Below are 25,563 nucleotides of genomic sequence, written 5' to 3' on the forward strand. Positions count from 1 at the left end.
AGATGTGGGAGGCTTTCAAAGATAGGTTGAAGATAGTGCAGGATAGACATGTCCCATTGAAGGCAAAGGATAGGAAGGGCAAGATTCGTGAACCTTGGATGACAGGAGAAATTGTACGACTAGCCAAGAGGAGAAAGGAAGCATACATAAGGTCTAGGCAACTAAGAACAGAACAGGCCCTGAAAGAATATCAGAAGAGTGGGACAAGTCTTAAACAAGGAATCAAGCAGGCTAAAAGGGGTCATGAAATAGCTTTTGCGAGCAGAATTAAGGAGAATCCCAAAGCATTTTATTCTAATATAAGATGCAAGCGGGTAACTGAGAAAGGATTGGTCCAGTAAAGGATAACGAAGGGAGACTGTATGTCGAACCTGAGAGAATGAGTGAGATTCTGAATGATTACTTTGCATCAGTGTTCACTGAGGAGAGGAACATGACGAATGTTGAGATTAGAGATAGAAGTTTGATTAGTCTGGATCACGTTGACATAAGTAGGGAAGATGTGTTGGGTAGGCTCGAGGTTATTAAGGTGGACAAATCCCAAGGACCGGATGGGATCTATCCCAGGTTGCTGAGAGAGGAAATAGCTGGGGCCTTGACAGATATTTCTATGTCAACCTTAAATACAGGTGAAGTGCTGGAGGAGTGTAGGGTTGCTGGGTTGCTCATGTTGTCACCCTGTACAAGAAGGGTAGTAGGGATATTCCGGGTAACTACAGACCAGTGAGCCTGACATAAGTTGCTGGAGAAGGTACTGAGAGATAGGATCTATTTATATTTGGAAAAGAATGGGAGAAGTTGCGGTGGGGGATTTCTTTGGGAACAGTGACCACAATTCTGTAAGTTTTAGAATACTCGTAGATAAAGAAGAGAGTGGTCCTAAGGGGAGAGTATTAAACTGGGCCAAGGCCAATTATATCAAAATAGGCAGGAGCTTGGAAATGTGGATTGGACACAGCTACTTGAAGGGAAGTCCACATTTGAGATATCAGTGATAGGCAACATGGTTTGTGCAGGGGAGATCGTGCCTTACCAAATTAATAGAGTTCTTCGAGGAAGTGACCAAGTTGATACATGAAGGAAGGGCTGTTGGTGTCATATACATGTACTTTAGTAAGGCATTTGATAAGGTTCCCCATGGTAGACTAATGGAGAAAGTGAAGTCCTATGGTGTGCAGGGTGTTTTAGCTAGGTGGATAAAGAACTGGTTAAGCAACAGGAGATAGACAGTAGTAGTTGAAGGGAGTTTCTCGAAATGGAGAAAGGTGTCCAGTGGTGTTCCACAGGGGTCAGCGTTGGGCCACTGTTGTTTGTAATATACATAAATGATCTGGAAGAGGGCACTGTTGGTATGATCAGCAAGTTTGTAGATGACATGAAGATTGGTGGAGTAGCAGAAAGCATAAGGGACTGTCAGAGAATACAGGAGGATACAGACAGACCAGAGAGTTGGGCAGAAAAGTGGCAGATGATTTTCAATCCAGACAAATGTGAGTTGATGCATTTAGGCAAGACTAATTCTATAACGAATTATACAATGAACAGAAGAGCCTTGGGAAAAGTTGATGGGCAGAGAGATCTGGGAGTGCAGGTCCTTTGTACCCTGAAGGTTGCTGCACATGTGGATAGAACAGTCAAGAAGGCAAATAGTATGCTTGCCTTCATTGGACGTGGTATTGAGTATAAGAGCTGGCAAGTCATGTTAACATTGTACAAGACATTGGTTCGGTCGCATTTACAATACTGTGTACAGTTCTGGTCACCACATTACCAAAAGGATGTGGATGCTTTGGAGAGGGTGCAGAGAAGGTTTATGTGGATGTTGCCTGGTATGGAAGGTGCTAGCTATGAAGAGAGGTTGAGTAGGTTAAGTTTATTTTCATTAGAAAAACGGAGATTGAGGGGAGACCTGATTGAGATTTATAAAATCACGAAGGGTATAGACAGGGTGGATAGAGACAAGCTTTTTCCCAGGGTGAAGGATTCAATAATGAGAGGTCACACTTTCAAGGTGAAAGGTGGAAGGTTTAAGGGGGATACACATGGCAATTACTTCACACAGAGGGTGGTGGGCGTTTGGAACGGTTTGCCAGCAGAGGTGGTACAGGCAGGCACGGTAGATTCATTTAAGATGCGCCTGGATAAATGCATGAGTAAGTGGGGTGTAGAGGGATACAGATGCTTAGGAATTGACCGACAGAATTAGACAGTACATTTGGATCGGCTCAGGCTTGGAGGGTCAAAGGGCCTGTTCCTGGGCTGTAAATTTTCTTTGTTTTTAATACTTCAACCACGGTATTATTCTGGTTAGGGGATCGGTTTAGCTCAGTTGGCTGGACGATTGGTCTGCCCAGCAGTGTGATGCCAACAGTGTGAGTTAAATTCCCATCACTGGTTTGAGGTGACATGAAGGATTCTCCTTCTCAAGTTCTTCCCTCGCCTGAGGCCTGGTGACCCTCAGGTTAATTCAGCACCAGTCGCTTCTCTCTCTAATGAGAGAATAGCTCCTATGGACTGGTAAGTCTATGGCAACACAACAACGCTTCTCTATTGTGCAACCTACTCTAATGCCCAAAACTGCACCGTACTCGATTTATAGACTTGCCGGCTACTGTTCTCTCCTCCAGGTGTTACGAATAAGTGTCCGACAAGGTCAGCAGTAACACGACACCAGATTATAATCCAACATGACCTGTAACCTGGTGTTGTGTGATTTAGGATTTTGACCTGCCCAGACCTACACCGGCACCTCTATGTCATGTCCGATAAAAACTAGGCCTTAATCCTCACCGAGCCAAGTTTGTAGGGTTACTAGTTAACAGCCTCCTGGCGCTGTTCCAGGCTAAATGCCCTGTGAAGACTAGGCACCGCGCCATATCCATAAATTTACCAGTTACTGCGTCCCCGCTTCCGGGGACATTGCGATGTCCGATAGACATTGCGCAAGGTTTGTCGGAATGCCGGTAACTGTGTCCCTGTCTACCTCCTGGTACTGAGTACCGTGTAAAGACACGACCCAGATCTGCATGGTGCCAGATCCTACTGATTACTCTGTCCTCGCCTCCCGGTTGCTGTCGCTCTGAGATAAAATTCATGTCAAGAGTCAGAATTTGTCCTGGTTTCTATGGACTCCTGCTTCACAAACAAAATAATCAGGCAACGAATTAATGCTGCTGAGTTAAGTATGTTGCAACTCTGCACTTATAAAAATAACTAAATTGCAATTGTAGCCGAAAACAAGTCAAGTGACAAAATATTGCTTGACACAAAGTGTGCTAGAATTCAGTTGCATTCACATTGAGAAATCTTTGGAAGTTCACCTACCTCTGCGTTGCATCGTGTGCTCCATTAAAAGGAAGATGTGGAGGTGCCGATGTTGGATTGGGGTGGATAAAGTTAAAAATTACACAAAACCAGATTGTAGTCCAACAGGTTTATTTTGAAAGTACAATCTTTTGGAGGGTTGCTGCTTCGTCAGGTAGCGAGGGGAGAAGAATCATAGGACATAATTCCGTGTCCAGTGATCCTGCTCCACTCGCTACCTGAGGAAGGAGCAGTGCTTAGAAAGCTTGTACTTATAAATAATTTGGAGGTAGCGCTGTTAGACGGGGGTATACAAAGTTAAAAATCACACACAACACCAGGTTATACTTCAACAGGTTTAATTGGAAGCACTAGCTTTCCGAGCGCTGCTTCTTCATCAGGTGGTTGTGGAGTGCACCATTGTAAGACACAGAAATTATCGCAAAAGTTTACAGTGTCATGTAACTGAAAGTAGACGTTGAAAAATACCTTGATTGTTAGTTAAGTCTCTCACCTGTTAGAATTACCATGTTAGTTTCACTTCTTTCATATGTAAATCGCAAAACTTTTTTAAAAAGTTACATTATCAAGTGAACTTTAACAATTGGTATCAGCCCAGATAATGTATTGAAGCTGTTAGCCACCGTGTGCTGCTGTTGTGCCAAATGTTTAGACTGATTCTAATCTAAATAGTGAATTAACAGAATCTTACATGGATTCATGCAGTTTTTGAGCAAAGTACAATGTAACTCTGCAAGTACTCCTCAAACGTATGTGTGTATGAGTGCATGTGGGTTTGGGTGTGTGTCAGGGGGTGGGCGTGGGGAGTTGAGAGTGTCTGTGAGAGAGAGCGTATATAATCATGTGTGAGTGTGAAGGGGTCTAAGTCTGTGGGAGGGTGCAGATGTGAGTGTGGAAATGTCTGTGTCTGTGTGTGTTTGTGTGTATACAGGAGTGTCTGTGTGTGTGTATAATGCAATGGGGTCACCTGCAAGGTCCTGGTTGAGGCCGTCCTATGGGTACCGAACTTAGCTATCAGCCTCTGCTCAGCCACTTTTCGCTGCTGCTTGTCCCGAAGTCCACCTTGGAGGATGATCACCCAAAGGTCCAAGGTCGAATGTCCCGGACTGCTGAAGTATTCTCTAACTGGGAGGGAACACTCCTGTCTGTTGATTGTTGTGTGGTGTCCATTCATTCATTGCCATAGCCTCTGCTTGGTTTCACTAATGTACCATGCCTCCCGGCATCCTTGCCTGCAGCGTGTGAGATAAGCAATTCAGCCAACGTTGTCTGAGTACCTGCCACTTACACAGTGGAGTAGGAGGTGTCCCCACATGTAATGGTAGTATCCACATCCACTCTCTGACATGCCTTGCAGCATCAACTAGGGTTGTATGAGCTATCCTGAAAGCTGGACAGTTTGCTACAAACAATGATCTGTTTGAGATTGGTGGTTGTTTAAAGGTGAGCAGTGAAGATGTGGTAAAGTTCTTGGTGAGGTGCTAATCCTCATTGATAATGTGTTGCAGGCCGTGAAGAACGTGGCATAGTTTTCCACACACACACGCACCCAGGTGCTCCTACACACACAGACACAGACACACCCACACTCTCACATGCACCCTCTCACAGACTTAGACCCCTTTACACTCACACGCACATGCACACTCTCTCACAGATACTCACAACACCCCCCAACACACACACACACACACACGCACACACAAACCCATATGCACACACACACTTATACATTTGAGGAGTGAATTTTACTTGCAGAGTTACATTGTACTTTGCTCAAAAACTGCATGAATCTATGTCAGAGTCTGTTAATTCATTTTTTAGATTAGAATCAGTCTAAACATTATAGTCTAGATTAGAGTGGTGCTGGAAAAGCACAGCAGTTCAGGCAGCATCCAAGGAGCAGTAAAATTGATGTTTCGGGCAAAAGCCCTTCATCAGGAATATCTCCCACAATCACATTCATCCGCATTTTGTACAATAGGCTAAACATTATAGCACAGACAGCAGCACACAGGGCACTAACACCTTCAGTACATTATCTGGGCTGACACCAATTGTTAAAGTTCACTTGAAAATGTAACTTATAAAAACATTTTATGATTTTGCGAAAGAAGTGAAACTAACATGGTCATTCTAACAGGTGAGAGACTTAACAAACAATCAAGATATTTTTCAATGTATAATTTCAGTTACATCACACTGTAAACTTTTGCTATAAATTCTGTGTCTTACAATTGTGTACTCCACAATCACCTGATGAAGGAGCAGCACTTGGAAAGCTAGTGCTTCCAATTAATCCTGTTGGACTATAACCTAGTGTTGTGTGGATGTTTAACTTCTAAATAAACCCGTTGGACTATAACCTGGTGCTGTGTGATTTTAAATTTTAAAAGAAAGAAGTAGACCTATAAGTGTTTGTTACAGTGCATGCACACCATTTAGATATGGTCAATTTGATATGGATGATGATAAATTGGTGCTAAATTGCCCATCATGTCCAAAGATGTGCAGGATAGGTGAATTAGCCATGGGAAATGCAGGATTATATGCCTGAGTGGGATGCTCTTTGAAAGTTTGTTGTGGTCTTGAGGAACAAATGGCCTGCTTCCACACTGTAGGCATTCTATGATTCTATCCAGGTGAAGACTTAGATTGCTTAAGGATCAGAGTGAATGACCAGGGGATTAATAAATAGAGATATATGACTGTGCTTAGAATTAGAATGATAGTTGTGCTTACACAGTAACCGAATCCTCGTCAAAACCAACCTTGGGAAAGTGTGTAGTGCTGAATTACCATGATAACATTGGAGTTTGAAGGATTACATGGGACTGCCAGATGGTACCATTACAAGCTGTACGGGCTGCACCTGTACAGCACCGAAACTAATATCCCAGGGAGAGTAATCGTCAGTGTGATTAGAGAGGGTTTAAACTAAAATGGCAGATGGCTAGGAACCAATTGCCAAATTTCCTTGGATCCCATGCACTCTGACTTTGGCAATTAGTTCCCCATGCAGGACCTTACCGAATGCCTTGCTGAGGTCCAAGAAAACTATGTCAAGAGCATTGCCCTCGTCTGCACACCTGGTCAGTTCTTTGAAAAATGTAATCAATTTTGTCAGAAATGACCACCCCATAATAAAACTACGCTGACTGTTCTTCATTAATCTCTGTCTCTCCAAATGCAGATTGATTCAGACCCTCAGAATTTCTTCCAATAGTTTCCCCACTATTGTGCTTAGCCTGGAGTTTCCTTAATGATCCCTTGCTGAGTTTTTGAATAAAGGTACCACACTGCCTATCTTTCAGTCCTCCATTGTCTTTCTGTCAGGTGCAGCCCATAAAGCTTGTACTGGTACCATCTTCTTCAGAACTAGTCCCCATGTTCCAGGAATCTGAAATCCTTCCCTTTGCAACATCACTCCAGCCCTGTACTCATCTGATTAATCCTGCTATTTCTACTGACACCTCGTACCTTAAAGGCTTACTTTATAATTTTCATTCTAACTTCCTATAAGCTGCTTGTGGATCTCATTCTCTTTTATTACCTATGTCTAGCCATTCTGCGACATTATTGACCTTAGCATGCAGGAGGTAACATCTCATCCTGAAATCTCACTTGCAGCCACAGAAATGCCTATTTCCCTTACAAGTGACCATCTCACCATTTACAATGGCATTCCCACATTGCAGCTAATTTGTCTGTTGCTTCTTTCCTCTCAGAGAAAGTGAGGACTGCAGATGCTGGAGATCAGAGCTGAAACCTCCACATTATACTCTAACAATAAACTTGTTCTAAATGTAAATGAGAGATGCCTGTATTGAGAAATTTTACCAGGTGTTAGGCAAAACGTAAAGCAGATATTTGTTTGGAGAAATTGTCTGCAAAATTATTCTCTTATCAATGAGGTGAATGCATTTATGATGATTTATGACAGTTATTCACTTACTTTGGTAACTCTCAGTTGTCATCATTAATTCTGCAAAGGAATGTTGTTGGTTTAGAAATTATGATCATTTATAAGTTTTGTTCAGAAGCAGTTTGTTTATTTGTGCATCCACCTCTCGAGAACAATTGGCCCAATTAGATTCTAATTCTGTGATGGTGAGTGTGTCTGGTGGTGGGTCTGCTGCCCCAAACTAGAATTCAGAACTTGTCAACCGCTGAGAGAAAAAAATCCTTAAATGTCTTAAATGAGCAACTCCATATTTTTAAATAATGACCCTAACTGTCATTTCTCGAACTGTAGAAAACATCTTTTCCACCTAAACCTGGTCAATATAAATTACTTACTTTTAGGTCCAGTGTTCTTCACTTCCTGGAGGCAGTCGGAGAGGTCATGAGGTTACATATTTGGGTGATTGCTTTACCCAAAACACTACTCTGGGAGTGTCTCCCACCCATCATCTTCCTCTAACCCCAAAAAAAAGGTTCTGTGCGCCAGATTGGTAAAGTGGCAAGTGTTTTGTGTTTCATTTCAGCAGTCTATTTGGGAATTTCGAATAGTGGGAGTGGAGATTAGGGCAGCTGAATGTTCCTCCTGCAGTGTGTGGGAGGTTAGAGTCACCACTAGTGGGAAGTGCAACCAACTCCAGCTCCTTGAAAACCGTGTTAGGGAGCTGGAGTTGGAGCTGGATGAACTTCAGATCATTCAGGAGGCAGAGGAGGTTATTGAGAGGAGTTACAGGGAGGTAGTTACTCCACAGCCAAATAAAGAAGGTAGATGGGTTGCCGTCAGGGTTAGGAAAGGGAACCGGCAGATAGTACAGGGATTTCCTGTGGCCATTGCCCTCAACAACAAGTATACCATTTTGGATACTGTTGGGGGGGGTGGGGATAACTTTCTAGGGGTAAGCAATGGGGCACAGGTGTCTGGCGCAGAGTTTGTCCCTGTTGCTCAGAGGGGAAGGATGAAGAGGAGCAGAGCTTTAGTCATTGGGGACTGCATTGTTAGGTGAACAGATAGGAGGTTTTGTGGGAACGAGACAGTCTCATGATTGGTGTGTTGCCTCCCAGGTGCCAGGGCTTGATCTGATCATGTTTTTGGCATTCTTGAGGGGAGGGGGAGCAGCCCTGAGTCGTGATCCACATAGATACCAATGACATAGGTAGAAAAAAGGTGGGGATCTAAGGCAAAAATTCAGGGAGCTTAGAGCTAGAACAAACAAAATTGTTACTTCTGGTTTGTTGCCCATGCCACATGCTAGTGAAGCGAGGAACAGGGAGAAAGCTGAGTTGAACACATGACTGCAGGGATGATGCAGGAGGGAAGGTTTTGGATTCTTGGATAATTGGAGCTCTTTCTGGGGAAGATGGGACCTCTGCAAACAGGATGGTATTCACCTGAACTAGAGAGATACCAATATCCTGTGTGGGGAAATTTGCTAATGCTCTTGGGGGGTTTAAACTAATGCAGCAGGAGGAATGGAAACCTGAATTGTAATTCCAGTGTACAGGATGTTGAGGGTAGTGAGGTCAGGGATAGCTTTACAAGGTTGCGAGAGGGCACCGGCAATCAAGATGTTGGTTTGAAATGTGTGCACTTCAATGCCAGGAGCATCCAGAAAAAAGTGGGTGAACTTGTAACATGGGTTGGGAGGCGGATGAGCTATCGATCTAAATTCTAACAAAGTTCTGTTACCCCAGTGATAACCTATATCAATCTACATTCTTAACACAGTGTTATAAAAATCTGTTATGTCCGTAATAATACCTCTCAATCTACAACCTAATACAGTGTAATAAAGGTTCGTTAGACCAGTAAGAAACCCTATCAATCTACAACCTTAACACAGGGTAATAAAGCTCTGTTACAACAGTATAAACCACTATTACTCTACGCTCTGATCCAGGGAAATAAAGTTCTGTTGCAACAGCGATAAACCCTATCAACCTGCAAGCAGGTGCTGGAGATCAGAGTGTGGTGCTGGAAAAGCACAGCAGGTCAAGTAGCATCCAAGGAGCAGAAAAATCGAAGTTTCGGACAAAATTCCTTTATCATAAATATACAATCCTGATGAAAGGCTTTTGCAATTCTCCTGCTCCTCGGATGCTGCCTGACCTTCTGTGCTTTTCCAGCACCACAATCTCGACCCTATCAATCTACGCCCCAACACAGGGCAGTAAAGCTCTGTTACACCAGAAATAAATGCTACTAGTCTGCACTCTAACACAGTGTAATAAAGCTCTGCTGCATCAGGTAATGAATCCAATTAATCAACAGCACAAAATAAAGCTCTGCTAGATTGATACTAATCACCATCAATCAACACTCTAACTCAATGTAATAAAACTCTGAAACCAACATCATAAAGCCTATCAATCCACACTCTAACACAGTGTAATAAGGATTTGCTACACCAGTAATAAACCACATCAATCTACACTCTAAAAATATCTAATAAAGCTCTGTCATGCCAGTAATAAGCCCTTATCAATCTACAGTCAAAAAGTGCAGTGCTGGAAAAGCGCAGCAGGTCGGGCAGTATCTGAGGCATAGGAGAGTCAACGTTTTGGGCATAAGCCCTTCATCAAGTATCCTTCATCAAGTATGTGCAGTCCTCGTTTTCTCCTATCAATCTACACTCTAACACAGTGTAATAATGATTTGGAGATGTCGGTGTTGGACTGCAGTGTACAAAGTTAAACATCACACAACACGAGGTTATAGTCCAACAGGTTAAATTGGAAGCACACAACCATGCTCCACATACTCCACAACCACCTGATGAAGGAGCAGCGCTCCAAAAGCTAGTGCTTCCAAATAAACCTGCTGGGCTATAACCTGGTGCCGTGTGATTTTTAACTTTGTAAAGTGTAATAAAGCTCTGTTTTAAACCATATCAATCCACACTCGAACAAAATGTAATAAAGCTCTGTTAGATCTGTAATAAACCCTATAAATCTATACCCTAACACAGTGCTCTAAAGCTCTGTTACATCAGCAATGTACTCTCTAAATTTACAGTCTAGCACAGTATCGTATAGCTCTATTACATCAGTAAAAAATCCCAACAATCTGCACTATAACAGAGTGTATTTTGTTACACCAGTAATAAACCCTATCAATCTCCAGCCTAACACAGGTCAACAAAGCTCTGTTACACCAGTAGTAAACCCTATCTATCTGCATTGTAACAGATGGTAATAAAGCTCTGTTACACCGTATAAAACACAAACACTCTACCCTGTAAAACAACATTATAAAGCTCTGCTACACCAGTAATAAACTATATAATTCTTTTCTTTAACACAATGTGATAGAGCTCAGTAAAACTAGTAAGAATCCCTATCAATCTTTACTCTGAAACATCTAATAAAGTTCTGTTACACCAGAAATATACGTAGAGCAGTGTAATAAAACTCTGTTACACCAGTCATCAAACTGAACACAATGTGATACAGCTCCGTTACATCAGCAAAAATACCACTGAATTTACATTCTAACACGGTATCATAAAACTCTGTTACACTAATAATCAACTCTATCAATCTACACTCTAACAAAGTGTAAGAAGGCTGTGTTACAGCAGTAATAAATAAAACCAGTAATGCACCTTATGAAGCTCTTTTGCACCAGTTATAAACCTTATCAATCAACACTTTTGCACAGTGTAATAAAGCTCTGTGACACCAGTAATTATCCCTATCAATGTACACTCTAACACAGGTTCATGAAGCTCTCCTACACCAATAATAAATGCTATCAATCCACACTGTAACACAGAGTAATAAAAGCTCTGCTATGCCAGTAGTAATCTTTCTGAATCTTTATTCTGAAACATATTCTTCAGTTCTGTTACATCAGAGCTGAACCTTATCAATCTACACCCTACCAAAGGATAATAAAGCTCCCCGACACTAATGATGAACGCTGTCAACACACTCTAAGACAGTATAATAAAGTTATGTTACACATAAGTAATAAGCCCTATCAATCTGCACTCTAACACAATGTAATAAAACTCTGTTACATCAGCAATGAACCCCAAACATCTACAAGCTAACTAAGTGTAATAAAGCTGTGCTAGACAGTAATAATCGTCATCAATTCACACTCTAAGACATATGATAAACCTCTGTTATACCAATAATAAATACTATTTATTTATAAATGCAAGGTTTTGCTGCAGCTCTCCAAGGCCTGGTGAGACCACACTTGAAATATTATGTCCAGTTCTGGTTGCCCTATGATAGGAAAGATACGGAGGCTTAGAGAGGGTGCAAAGAAGGTTTACCAGGATGCTGCCTGGACTGAAGGGCTTGTCTTACCAAGAGAGGTTGACTAAACGTGGACCTTTCTCACTGGAGAGAAGGAGGAAGAGAGGTGACTTGATTGAGGTATACGAGGTAATGAGAGGCATGGATAGAGTCAATAGCCAGAGACTTTTCCCCAGGGCAGGATTGACTGGCATGAGGGCTCATAGTTTTAAGATATTAGGAGGAAGGTATAGAGGAGACGTCAGAGGTGATTTCTTTAAGCAGAGAGTGGAAGCAGAGTCATTAGGGACATTTAAGTGACTGTTGGATATGCACATGGACAGCAGTGAATTGAGGGGTGCGTAGGTTAGAGTATTTTGTTTTAGGTTAGGATTAATCTTCAGCACAACATTGTGAGCTGAAGGGTCTGTTCTTTTCTATATTCTATGTTCTATCAATCTGCACTCTAAAACAGTGAAATAAAGCTCTGTTGTACCAGTACTAAAACTTCTTAATTTACACTCTAACACAGTGTGAAAAGTTCTGTTATACCAGTAATAATCAGTATCAATCCACACTCTCAGAGAGTATAATACAATTCTGTTCCACCAGTAATAATCTGAATCAATCTATACTCTAATACAATGCAATTAATCTGTTTCACTAGAAATATTCCTTATCAATCAAAACTCAAACAGATTATAATAAACCTCTATTACACCAGTAATTTACCTCATTAATCTGCACTGTAACACAGTATAATAAAGCTCTGCTACACCACTGAAAAACCCTATCAATCTACACTCTAACACAATGTAATAAAGCTCTGCTACACCAGCAACACAGTCGACCAATCTGTACCTTAACATAAGACTCTGTTCCATCAGTAATCAGTAAAAGGAAAGATATGGAGGCTTTAGAGAGGGTGCAAAGAAGGTTTACCAGGATGCTGCCTGGACTGAAGGGCTTGTCTTACCAAGAGAGGTTGATTAAGCATGGACTTTTCTCGCTGGAGAGAAGGAGATAACGGGGGATAACTGAGATGTGGCTTCAAGTGGACAGGGCCTGGGAAATGAATATTCAAGGCTACACGTGCTTTCGTAAGGACAGACTGATGGGCAGAGGGGGTGAGGTGGCCATGTTGGTAAGGGATGATATTCAATCCCTTGCGCGGGGGGGGACCTAGAATCAGGGGATATAGAGTCAGTGTGGATAGAGCTGAGAAATTCTAAGGGTAAAAAGATCCTCTTGGGAGTTATCTACAGGCCCCCAAACAGTAGTCTGGATGTCAGATATAAGTTGAATCAGGAGCTGAAATTGGCCTGTCGCAAAGATGTTACTACAGTTGTTATGGGGGATTTCAACATGCAGGTAGACTGGGAGAATCAGGATGGTATTGGACCTCAAGAAAGAGACTTTGTGGAGTGCCTCAGAGATGGATTTTCAGAACAGCTGGTGCTGAAGCCTACCAGGGAGAAGGCAATTCTGGATCTGGTATTGTGCAACAAACCAGAATTGATCAGTGACCTCGAAGTGAAGGAGCCATTGGGAAGTAGTGACCATAATACAATAAGCTTCAATCTGCAATTTGAGAGGGAGAGGGTACAATCGGAAGTGACAATATTTCTGTTGAATAAAAGGAACTATGGAGCTATGAGGGAGGAGCTGGCCAAAGTTCAATGGTGCAATACCTTAGCAGGGATGACAGTGGAGGAACAATGGTGGATATTTCTGTGTATAATGCAGAAGATGCAGGATCAGTTCATTCCAAAAAGGAAGAAAGATCCTAGGAGGAGGATCCTAGGAGTGGGTGGCCATGGCTGACGAGGGAAGTTAAGAAGCATATAAAGTTAAAAGAGAAAAAGTATAACATAGCAAAGATAAGTGGGAAAACGGAGGACTGGGAAGCTTTTAAAGAACAACAGAGGATTACTAAGAAGGAAATACGCAGAGAAAAAATGAGGTACGAAGGTAAACTGGCCAATGATATAAAGGAGGATAGTAAAAGTTTTTTTAGGTATGTGAAAGGCAAAAAAATGGTTAAGACTAAAATTGGGCCCTTGAAGACAGAAACAGGGGAATATATTATGGGGAAAATGAAATGGCAGAAGAATTGAATTGGTACTTCAGAACTGTGTTCACTGGGGAAGACACAAGCAATCTCCCTGAGGTAACAGTGGCTGAAGGACTTGAACTTAAGGGAATTTATATTTGCCAGGAATTGGTGTTGGAGAGACTGAAGGTTGATAAGTCCCCGGGGCCTGATGGTCTACATCCTGATGGTACTGAAGGAGGTAGCTCGAGAAATCGTAGATGCGTTGCTGATTATTTTCCAGAGTTTGATAGATTCGGGATCAGTTCCTCGGAGGGTGGCTAATGTTGTACCACCTTTTAAGAAAGGTGGGAGAGATAAAGCAGGAAATTATAGACCAGCTAGTCTGACCTCAGTGGTGGAAAAGATGCTGGAGTCTATTATAAAGGATGAAATTACGACACATCTGGATAGTAGTAACAGGATAGGTCAGAGTCAGCATGGATTTATGAAGGGGAAATCATGCTTGACTAAACTTCTGGAATTCTTTGAGGATGTAACTCTGAAGATGGACGAGGGAGATCCAGTAGATGTAGTGTACCTGGACTTTCAGAAAGGTTTTGATAAAGTTCCACATAGGAGGTTAGTGAGCAAAATTAGGGCGCTTGATATTGGGGGCAAAGTACTAACTTGGATTGAAAGTTGGTTGGCTGATTGGAAACAAAGAGTAGTGATAAACGGCTCAATTTCGGAATGGCAGGCAGTGACCAGTGGGGTACCGCAAGGATCAGTACTAGGACCGCAGCTTTTTACAATATATGTTAATGATATCGAAGATGGTATTAGTAATAACATTAGCAAATTTGCTGATGATACTAAGCTGGGTGGCAGGGTGAAATGTGAGGAGGATGTTAGGAGATTACAGGGTGACCTGGACAGGTTAGGTGAGTGGTCAGATGCATGGCAGATGCAGTTTAATGTGGATAAATGTATGGTTATCCACTTTGGTGGCAAGAACAGGAAGGCAGATTACTAACTAAATGGAATCAATTTAGCTAAAGGGGCAGTACAGAGAGATCTGTGTGTTCTTGTACACCAGTCTGTGAAGGTAAGCGTGCAAGTACAGCAGGTAGTGAAGAAGGCTAATAGCATGCTGGCCTTCATAACAAGAGGGATTGAGTATAGAAGCAAAGAGGTTCTTCTGCAGCTGTACAGGGCCCTGGTGAGACCACACCTGGAGTACTGTGTGCAGTTCTGGTCTCAAAAGTTTGAGGAAAGACATTCTGGCTACTGAGGGAGTGCAGTGTACGTTCACAAGGTCAATTCCTGGAATGGCGGGATTACCTTATGCTGAAAGACTGGAGCGACTGGGCTTGTATACCCTTGAGTTTAGAAAACTGAGGGGGGATCTGATTGAGACATATAAGATTATTAAAGGATTGGACACTCTGGCGGCAGGAAACATGTTTCCGCCAATGGGTGAGTGCCGAACCAGAGGACACAGCTTAAAAATACGGGGTAGACCTTTTAGGACAGAGATGAGGAGGGACCTCTTCACCCAGAGAGTGGTAGCTGTGTGGAATGCTCTTCCCCAGAATGCAGTGGAGGCCCAGTCTCTGGATTCATTTAAGAAAGAGTTGGATAGAGCTCTCAAGGATAGTGTAATCAAGGGTTATGGAGATAAGGCAGGAACAGGATACTGATTAAGGATGATCAGCCATGATCATATTGAAAGCTGGTGCAGGCTCAAAGGGCAGAATGGCCTACTCCTGCACCTATTGTCTATTGTCTAGACACTAACAAAGTATAATAAAGCTCTGCTATACCGGTAATCATCCCCATCAGTCCGCACTCTTAAGACAGTGTAATAAAAGTTCTGTTGCACAACTAATAAACTCTACCAATCTACACTATAAGACAATGTAATAAAGCTCTATTACATCAGTTAAAACCCAAACAATCTACACTGTAACTACAGGGTAATCCAGCTCTCTGACACCAATAATAAACCCTATCAATCTACACTGTAACATAGTGTAATAAATCTCTGTTACACCAGTAATGAACCCTGTCAATCTACACCCTAACACTGTATCAAAAATCAGCTTTCTCATTCTACACTCTACCAGAGCTCTCTACAGCTTTGTTCCATCAGTAATGACCTGTATCAATTGTGAAAGAAGTTCTGAGATTTACAGATTAATCAATCAAAATCTGCATCCCATTCTCAGTGACTGGAGACTTAACAGCAATCTAAGCTTGTTCAATACATCATGTCAGTTGTATGACATTTTGATCTTTTACTATACATTCTGTGTCCTATGATCCTGCCTCACCAGTTACCTGATGAAGCAGCAGCGTTCCAAAAGCTTGTACTTTCAAATAACCTGTTGGGCTATAACCTGACGTTGTGTGATCTTTAACTTTATCCCCCCACCAGTCCAACACCAGCACCTCCACATCACAGTGTAATTAAGCTCTTCTATACAACTAAAAACCTAAATCAATCTAAGTGTTAACAAAATGTAATATAGAGTAACAAAACCCATCAATCTACACTCTAAGAGTACAATAAAGCTGTGACATACCACGAATAATGCCTATCACTTTATACTCTAACACAGTATAATAAAGCTCTCTTACACCAGTAATAAACTCTTATCAGTCTACACCTGAACACTGGGTAATAAAGCTCTATTACACTGGAAATAAATGCTACCAGTCTACACTCCAACACAGTGTAATAAAGCTCTCTTACATAACTAATAAACCCTATCAATCTGCACTCTAAAAATGACTAATAATGTTCTGTTACACCAGTAATAATCCCAAACAATCTGCATGAGAGCATAGTAAAGCTCTGTCACACCTGTAATAAACCACATCAATCTACACTATAATGCAGGGTAATAAACCCCTCCACCACCAATAATAAATCCTGTCAATCCACACTGTTACACATTGTAGTAAAGCGCTTTCACACCAGTAATAAATCCCATCAATCTGCACACTTACATTGCGTCAGAAAGCTCTGTTACCTCAGTAGTAAACCTTATCAATCTGCACTGTAGAACAGTGTAAAAAACCTCTGGCGTAAAGCCTACCAATCTGGAATCTAACACAGAGTAATAAAGAAACCTTGGAAGACATGTCCTTGAAGGTGGAGTTGCAGATAGATAAAATAGTGACAAAGGCATTTGAAACGCTTGCCTTTATTGGTCAGAACATTGAGTGTAGGAGTTGGGACGTCGTGCTGTGACTGTACAAGACACAGGTTAGGCCAAATTTGGAATATTGTATGCAATTCTGGTTTCCCTCCTGTAGGAAGGATGTTGTGAAATTTGAAAGGGTACAGAAAAGATTGACAAGAATGTTGCCAGGGTTGGAGCTATAGTGACTAGTTGAATAAGCTGGGGCTGTTTTTCCTGGAGCATCGGAGGCTAAGGGGTGACTTTATTACAGTTTATAAAATCATGAGGGACATGAATAGGGTAAACAGACAAGGTCTTTTTCCTGAGGTGGGGGAATCCAGAACTACCTCTAGGTTTAGGTTGAGAGGGGAAAGATTTAAAAGGGGCCTAAGAGACAACTTTTTCAAGTAGAGGGTGGCCTGTTTTTGGACTGAGCTACCAGAGGAAGTGGTTGAGGCTGGGACAATTACAACATTTAAAGGGCATCTGAATGTGAACATGAATTGGAAGGGTCTAGAGGGATATGGGTAAAATGCTGCCAAGCAGGACGAGATTAATTTAGGACATTTGGTCAGCATGGATGAGTTGGACCAAAGGGTCTGTGCTGTACATCTCTGTGACTCCAAATAAACCCTATCGTAGTGTGAGAAATCTCTTCTGCAAGAATAATAACCAACCTACACTCTAACACAGTGTTAGAGTAAAGCTCTGTTACACCAGTAATAAACTCTATCAACCTACACTCTAATGCAGTGTAATTATGCTCTTTTACACTAGTAATAAACCCTCTCAATCTTCGCTGATACAGTGTGATAATGCTCTGTTACACAAGTAATAAACTCTATAAATCTGCTTAGGGTTCAGATGCAATAGACCTCTATTACACCACTGAAAAACTCTGCCAGTATGAAACCTAATGCAGACTAATAAAGTACTGTTGCAATAGTGAAACAAAGCCCTATCAATATATACTCTAACACGGGGCAATAAAGCTCTGTTACACCAGTGACAATCTCTGTCAATCTGCACTCCAAAACATCTAATACTTCTCTGCTACAACAGTAATACACCTGATCAATCTAAACTGAAAAGATCTGGTGCTTCACAATAAACCTTATCAATCTACATTCTGCAAGAGTGCAGAAGATTTGAATGGAGCTGTTTTTGTAAGGTGTGTTCAGGAGGGTTTCCCAACTCAGTACGTTGACAGGCCGACGAGGGGAGAGGCCATTCTAGACTTGGTGCTCGGAAACGAGCCGTCGCAGGTATCAGATCTTGTGGTGGGAGAGCATTTTGATGATAGTGACCACAACTGCCTCACATTCTACATAGTTATGGAGAAGGAGAGGATTAGGCAAAATGGGAGGATATTTAATTGGGGAAGAGGAAACTATGATGCGATTAGACATGAGTAAGGAAGCATGGACTGGGAGCAATTGTTCCATGGTAAAGGCACTATAGACATGTGGAGACTGTTTAAGGAACAGTTGTTGCAAGTGATGAATAAATATGTCCCTCTGAGACAGGCAAGAAGTGGTAAGATAAAGGAACCTTGGATGATGAGAGCGGTGGAGCTTCTCAGGCTGAAGGGCTTGTTCTGTGCTGTACTGTTCTATGTTCTCTATGTTCTATTCTATTCAAGTTAATGAACTTCTGTTTCACCAGTAATAAACCCTCTCAATCTACACTCTAACAGAGTGTAATAAAAGCTCTGTTAGACCAATAACATTGTTACACTAGAATTAAACCCAATCATTCTACACAATAACACATTGGGATAAAACTCAGTTACACCAGTAATAATCCCCATAAATCTGCATTCTAAAATGTCCAATAATGCTCTTTTACACTAATAATAAAGCCACTATGATATGCCAATAATATACCCTAACAATTTACAATAATCTAACACAATGTAATAAAGCTCTATTACACCAGTTATAAACTCTATCAATCGATGCCCTAACACTGTGTCATTAATCAACCCTAACATTCTGCACTCTACCAGAGTGTAATGCAGCTCTGTTACATCAGTAATTAACACTGTCACTCTGCACTGTAACACAATCAAACAGTGTGGCGAAAATCACAGAATGTCAGGCAGCATTCGAGGAACAGGAGAATCGACGTTTCAGGCAAAAGACTCATCAGGAATGTTACACCAGTAATATACCTTATTGATCTATACTCTAACACAGCGTGATAAGGGTCTGTTATATCTGTTACAAGGCTCTGTTATAATAGTCACTATCAATCCACACTCAAAAACAATGTCATACTGCTCTGTTATACCAGTAATAATCCCAATCAATCTACATATTACAGTATAATGAAGCTCTCTTACACCAGTAATAAATCCTGTCAACCTGCACTCTAACACAGTGTAATAAAGCTCTGTTACACTAGTAATAATCACTAGCAATCCATACTTCAACACAATGTAATTCAGCTGTGTTACCCCAGTAATAAAGCCTATCAGTCTTCTCTCTACTCAGTGCAATACAGCTGTGTTACATCGGTTAAAATCGTATCAATCTACATTGTAACCCTGGGTAATGAAGCTCTCCGACACCAAAGATAGACCCAAAAATCTACACGTTAACACATTGTAATACACAAAGGGTCATAGAGTCACATAACACAGAAACAGACTCTTTGGTCTAACAAGTCCATGCCGAACATAATTGCAAACTAAACTAGACTCACTTGCCTGCTCCTGGCTCGTATTCCTCCAAGCCTTGCCTATTCATGTAGTTATCGAAATGTCTTTGAAAAGTTATAATTAGGAAGTTTATTCTATTCTATTCGTGAACCACAGTCTGTGTCAAAAACTTTCCTCTGAAGCCTTTTTTTAAATATCTCTCCTCTCACCTTAAAAATCTAATCTTGAAAACCCCATCCTTGGGAAAAAAAACTACCTCATTATTTTATAAACTTTTATCAGGCACCTCTCAAATTCCTATCTTCCAGTGAAAAATGTCGCAGCCTATCTAGCCTTTCTTCATAAATCAAACCTTCCATACCTGGCCACACCCTGTTACATCTCTTCCAAGTGCAACAAGGAATTCTACTCCAGGACATCCTAGATGGCTTCCTAATTCAAAGACCATAATTTGCCCTCCTATGTGATCAACAATTCCCATAGCTCATCTCCTCCATTCCCACACCTCTGCCCTTTAACCTCACCCCTCTAACCGCAACATGGCTAGAACCCACCTCGTCCTCACTCTCCACCACACGAATCTTCAGATACAGCGCATTAACCTCCAGCACCTACAATCAGATTCCACTACCAAAGATATAATTCCCTCACAACCCCTATCTGCATCTGCATTCTGCAGAAACCATTCCCTCCATCCTCATGAGATCCACTCCCACACCAACCCACCCTCCACACCTGGTACCTTCCCTTGTAAAACACCTCCCACTCCACCTCCATCCAAGCCTGAAAGGATCTTTTCACATCCAGCAGAGATTTTCCTGCACATCCACACATCTCATCCGTTGCTCTTAATTTGATCTCTTCTACATCAGGGAGACAAGACCACCAACTCGCAGAACATTTTATTGAACACTTCTGAGACACATGCATCAAACAACCCACTGCCCTGTGGCCAACAACTTCAACTACCCCTCCCACTCCACCAAGGAAATGCAAGTCCTGGGCCTCCTCCATTACCAAATCCAAGCCACCCAATGACTAGAGGAAGAATGCCTCATCTTCTGCCTTAGGACCCTTCAAACACAAGAAATCTACATTGACTTCACTAATTTCCAAATCTCCCCTCCCTCCACCTCATCCGAGAACTAACCTTCCACCTCGGCACTGCCCTCTTCACCTCTCCTATCTGTCCATCTAGTTTCTGACCTATCTGCTCAACCCTTCCCAATGATCTATCACAATCAACCCCCCACCTGCATCTACCTATTGTCTTCCCAGCTATTTTCTCCCCATCCCCACCTTCCTATTTATCTCTCAGCCCATCCCCCCGCACATTCCTGATGAAGGCCCTATGCCCTTATTCCAGCACCTCAGATGCTGCCTGATCTGCTTTGCTTTTCTTTTTTTTTAATAGATATTTTTATTGGAAATTTAACATTTTTACAAGTTTACAAAAATAAACAAAAATCTCAAGTACAATCATTAATATACAATTAAATCTTAAATAAATAATAACCAAAATTTAACAAAAGTACCGAGAGAAAAAAAACAAAACTCAACTAACTACTAATCTAAGATACAATTAACCAGAGTGTATAATTAAGTCTCTTACATTATTCAAATAAGACAAAGAAAAATAAAAACCAACGGATAACACAGAAATTGGATAGTGAGATACATGCTCGGAATGTGTTAACATCAAATGTAACAAAACCCGTATTTGTGCGGGATTCCTCTCCCAAGGGGCCCCGAACCAGCCAGGTTCGCAATCTCAATTAAATAAAAGCCCTTGTTAGGATAGCCGAAATATCTGTATTTATATAATTCAAGAAGGGCTGCCATATTTTATGAAATAATTCAGTCTTTCGGTGCACCATATTTGTAAGGAAGTCAAGGGGAATACATTTCATAATTAATCTGTGCCAGTTTGAATGGCCAGGAGGGCCCTCAGCCACCCACTTTACCAAAATACTTTTCCTTGCACAGAAAGAGAGAATAGAAAATAATCTCTTCCCATGCATATCCAGGGAGGGTGAGTTCGAAAAGCCCAAAAGGAGAGATACAGGGTCCACTTTAATTTTTGTTCCTAAAATTTCTGTCAGGGTACTCGCTACTTTAGTCCAATATCTACGGATCTTATGACAGGTCCCGGGGCAATGTACAAGAGTGTCCACCTCTATTTTACATTTGGGACACATTGGAGATGCTCCTGCCTTAAATTTTGCCAATCGATCCGGTGCTATGTGGGCCCTATGAAGTATCTTCAGCTGGATAGCCTGATGTCATTCCACGTTTCTATAGAGATTTCTAGTCCCAAATCCTGATCCCATGTTTTAAGCAGATTGTCTCCCGATACTTCATCATGTAGTAAATGATAACTAGTACTGACGGAAGATACCCCCATTGGTCGTAGCACTCTACATTCTCTATCTGATTTATAAAGACTATCTAATAATGTAGTCTTCTTCTGTATATAATCTCGAATTTGGAAATATCAAAAGAGGTCTCCATTCGGTAATCTGAATTTCTGACACAGCTGTTCAAAAGACATCAGGACCCCTTCTTTAAATAGGTCCCCTAGACATGAGATACCCCTGGATCTCCAGAGTTTAAAAGTGGCATCTGTAAACCCCGGTTGAAATCCCCATGCTCCCACTATCGGAGCATAGGGGGATGTTTTATTTTGCCACATTATATTCCAAGCTTTAATTGTGTTTAGCATTATAGGGTTTTTACAGTGATCCATAATGATTTTCCTCTTGTCTGAAAATTAAAGGTTAATAAGTGGGCATTTTACTTGAGTAGCCTCGATGTCCAGCCAGATTGATTGCGGGTCAGACAAGAGCCAATCAGCTACGTAACTTAATAGGGAGCTTAACTGATATTTCCTAACATAGCTTCTTCAGCTTAATGAGGGGCGGTCTATGATTCCAGATAAAGGAACCCAACCAGCCATATAATCTACGTAGTGCCAGCCTCGGCAGCATCACCGGAAGCATTCTCATAGGGTATAGGAGACGGGGCAGGACATTCATTTTAATTAGTGCTATTCTACCCAGCCAGGAAATTGGAAGGTCTCCCCATCACTGGAGGTCCTGCCTTATCCTTTCCAGTAAATGCACAAAGTTAGCCTTGTATAACTGACTAAATACTGGGACAATAAAAATGCCTAAATATAAGAAACCCTCCAGGGACCACCGAAAGGGAAAGTGGGATCCGTCCACTAAGTGGGGTGTCATAGCAAGGCCACCCATTGGCATAGCCTCCGATTTTGAAAAATTAATTTTATAGCCTGAGAATGCACTAAATGTATTAATAACTTGGATTAAGCGAGGCATGGACATCAGAGGATTACTGAGGAATAGAAGAACATCATCTGCATAAAGGGTAATTTTATGTTTACCTGTACCAATCCTCGGGGCCGTTATATTAGGATCAGCCTGTATAGCTTCTGCTGCTATGCTTTTCTGATCTCCACATTTCAAATCTGATCTCCAGCATCTGCAGTCCTCTCTTTCTCCTGAACCCTCTTCAGCTTGATAATATCCTTTCTTTAATTGGACGACCAGAACTGGACACAATATTCCAGAAGAAGCTTCATGAATTCAAGAAGCTTTAAGGTGGCATGGTGACTCAGTGGTTAGCACTGCTGTCTCACAGTGCAAGGGACTTGGGATCGATCCCAGCCAGGGGCGACTGTCTGTGTGGAGTTTGCACATTCTTCCCGTGTATGTATGGGTTTCCTAGAGTGCTCCGATTTCCTCCCATATGGAGGTGATTTCCTCAAATTCCAGGAGAAGCAATTACTGTTTCATATGCTGTTGCATTGTTTTGGAACTTTGGAAAAAAAAAGTCAAAACAACAGCAGTTTTAAAAGGGAGAACAACAGACAAAGGAAGGTGAGGTCATTGTAGGAGAGGGAGAGAACCTGCACAGATACTGTCTTTGCTGTTTGAATACATGTATTGTTGGACATTGGAGTTCATCTGAGAAAATTAACAAACAGTGAAATTCACAACTGATCTTGGAGGAACTATTGGGCGAAGTTCACAGCACAGAATCAGATAAGTTAATCGTTGTTTTAAGTGTGGCCTGCAGAGGATCTGCAGTAGTGAGTAAAGTGAATTCTTTCTTGATTATATGTTTTTGGAGATATGTCTCTTGATTAAACTTAAAATATAAGCCATAACTATTCATTTTACCTGGGGCAGTGTTTGTAGAGGAATAAGATCGTGTTAATTTCTAGGTCTGCAGATTGCGAATGAGCAAAAATGGTCTTTAATAGAGTGAGATGTACTTCTTGTCAGATGTGGGAGTTTAAAGAGAGTTTAAGGGTTACTGCGGATTATATCTGCCATAAATGCTGTTGGCTGCGAATCTTATCAGATCGAATGAATCGGTTGGAGAGACAATTAGAAGCAATGAGGAATTTGCAACAGCAACAGTATGTGATGGATGGCAGTTATAGGAAGGGGGGGAAAGTCTTAGATACAGTCACATAGATGGATTAACTCCAGGAAAAGTAAGAGAGGTAGGCAGCTAGTGCAGGACTCTTTTATGGATATACCCATTTCAAACAGGTATGCTGTTTTGGAAAATGTAGGGGGTGATGGATTCTTAGGGGAACGTAGCACGAACAGCCAAGTTTCTGGTGTTAAAACTGGCTCTAATGCAACGAGGGGTACGTTGGGTTGCAAGAGATCAATTGTGTAAGGGGACTCTGTAGTCCGAGGTACAGACAGACGTTTCTGTGGCCAGCAGAGAAAAAGCAGAATGGTATGTTGCTTCCCTGATGTCAGGATCAAAGATGTCTCAGAGAGGGTGCAGAATGTTCTCATGGGGGAGAGGGACCAGCAAGAAGTCATTGTCCACATTGGAACCAATGACACAGGAAGGGAAAAGGTTGAGATTCTGAAGGGAGATTACAGAGAGTTAGGCAGAAACTTATAAAGGAGGTCCTCAAGAGTAGTAATATCTGGATTACTCCCGGTGCTACGAGCTAATGAGGGCAGGAATAGGAGGATAGAGCAGATGAATGAATGGCTGAGGTGCTGGTGTATGGGAGAAGGATTCAGATTTTTGGGTCATTGGAATCTCTTTTGGGGTAGAAGTGACCTGTACAAGAAGGACAGATTGCACCTAAGTTGGAAGGGGACAAATATACTGGCAGGGAAATTTGCTAGAGCTGCTCGGGAGGATTTATACCAGTAAGGTGGGGGGTGGGACCCAGGGAGATAGTGAGTAAAGAGATCAATCTGAGACTGGTACAGTTGAGAACAAAGCAGAGAACAAGGTAGGACTAATAAATTAAACTGCATTTATTTCAATGCAAGGGGCTTAACAGGGAAGGCAGATGAACTCAGGGCATGGTTAGGAACATGGGACTGGGATATCATAGCAATTACGGAAACATGGCTCAGGGATGGGCAGGACTGGCAGCTTAATGTTCCAGGATACAAATGCTACCGGAAGGCTGGAAAGGGAAGCAAAGGGTAAGGTAGCATTTTTGATAAGGGATAGCATTACAGCTGTGTTGAGGAAGGATATTCCCAGAAATATATCCAGGGAGGTTATTTGAGTGGAACTGAGAAATAAGAAAGGGCTGATCACCTTATTGGGATTGTATTATAGACCCCTTAATAGTCAGAGGGAAATTGAGAAACAAACTTGGAAAGAGATCTCAGCTATCTGTAAGAATATCCCTGGGTTTGGTTTGGGATATCTGGTTGGCGTGGACGGGTTGGACCGAAGGGTCCGTTTCCATGCTGTACATCTCTGTGACTCTATGACTTTTATGAGGTAAATTGCATTGGTCATGCTAGATTGCCTATAGTTTTCAGGGATGTGTGGGTTAGGTGCATTAGTAAGGGGTAAATGTAAATGTAAAGGGGTAGGGGAATGGGTCTGGGTGAATTACTCTTTGGAGTGTTAATGTGGGCATGTTTCCACACTGTAAGGATTCTGTGACTTCTATGATCGAGAATATCCTGTACAATCTCAAGATGACTTCCCAAGTCCTGTACTCAAAGGACTAGCAATGAAGGCAAGTATCCGAAACACATTTTTAAACACTCTCTCTCTATATATGTTGCAAACTTCAAAGAATTATGTACCTGCATCCCTCAGTCTCTCTGTTCGACAACACTACC

This window comes from Chiloscyllium punctatum, chromosome 2 (genome assembly GCF_047496795.1).
Source record: "Chiloscyllium punctatum isolate Juve2018m chromosome 2, sChiPun1.3, whole genome shotgun sequence".
Classification (NCBI taxonomy): domain Eukaryota; kingdom Metazoa; phylum Chordata; class Chondrichthyes; order Orectolobiformes; family Hemiscylliidae; genus Chiloscyllium; species Chiloscyllium punctatum.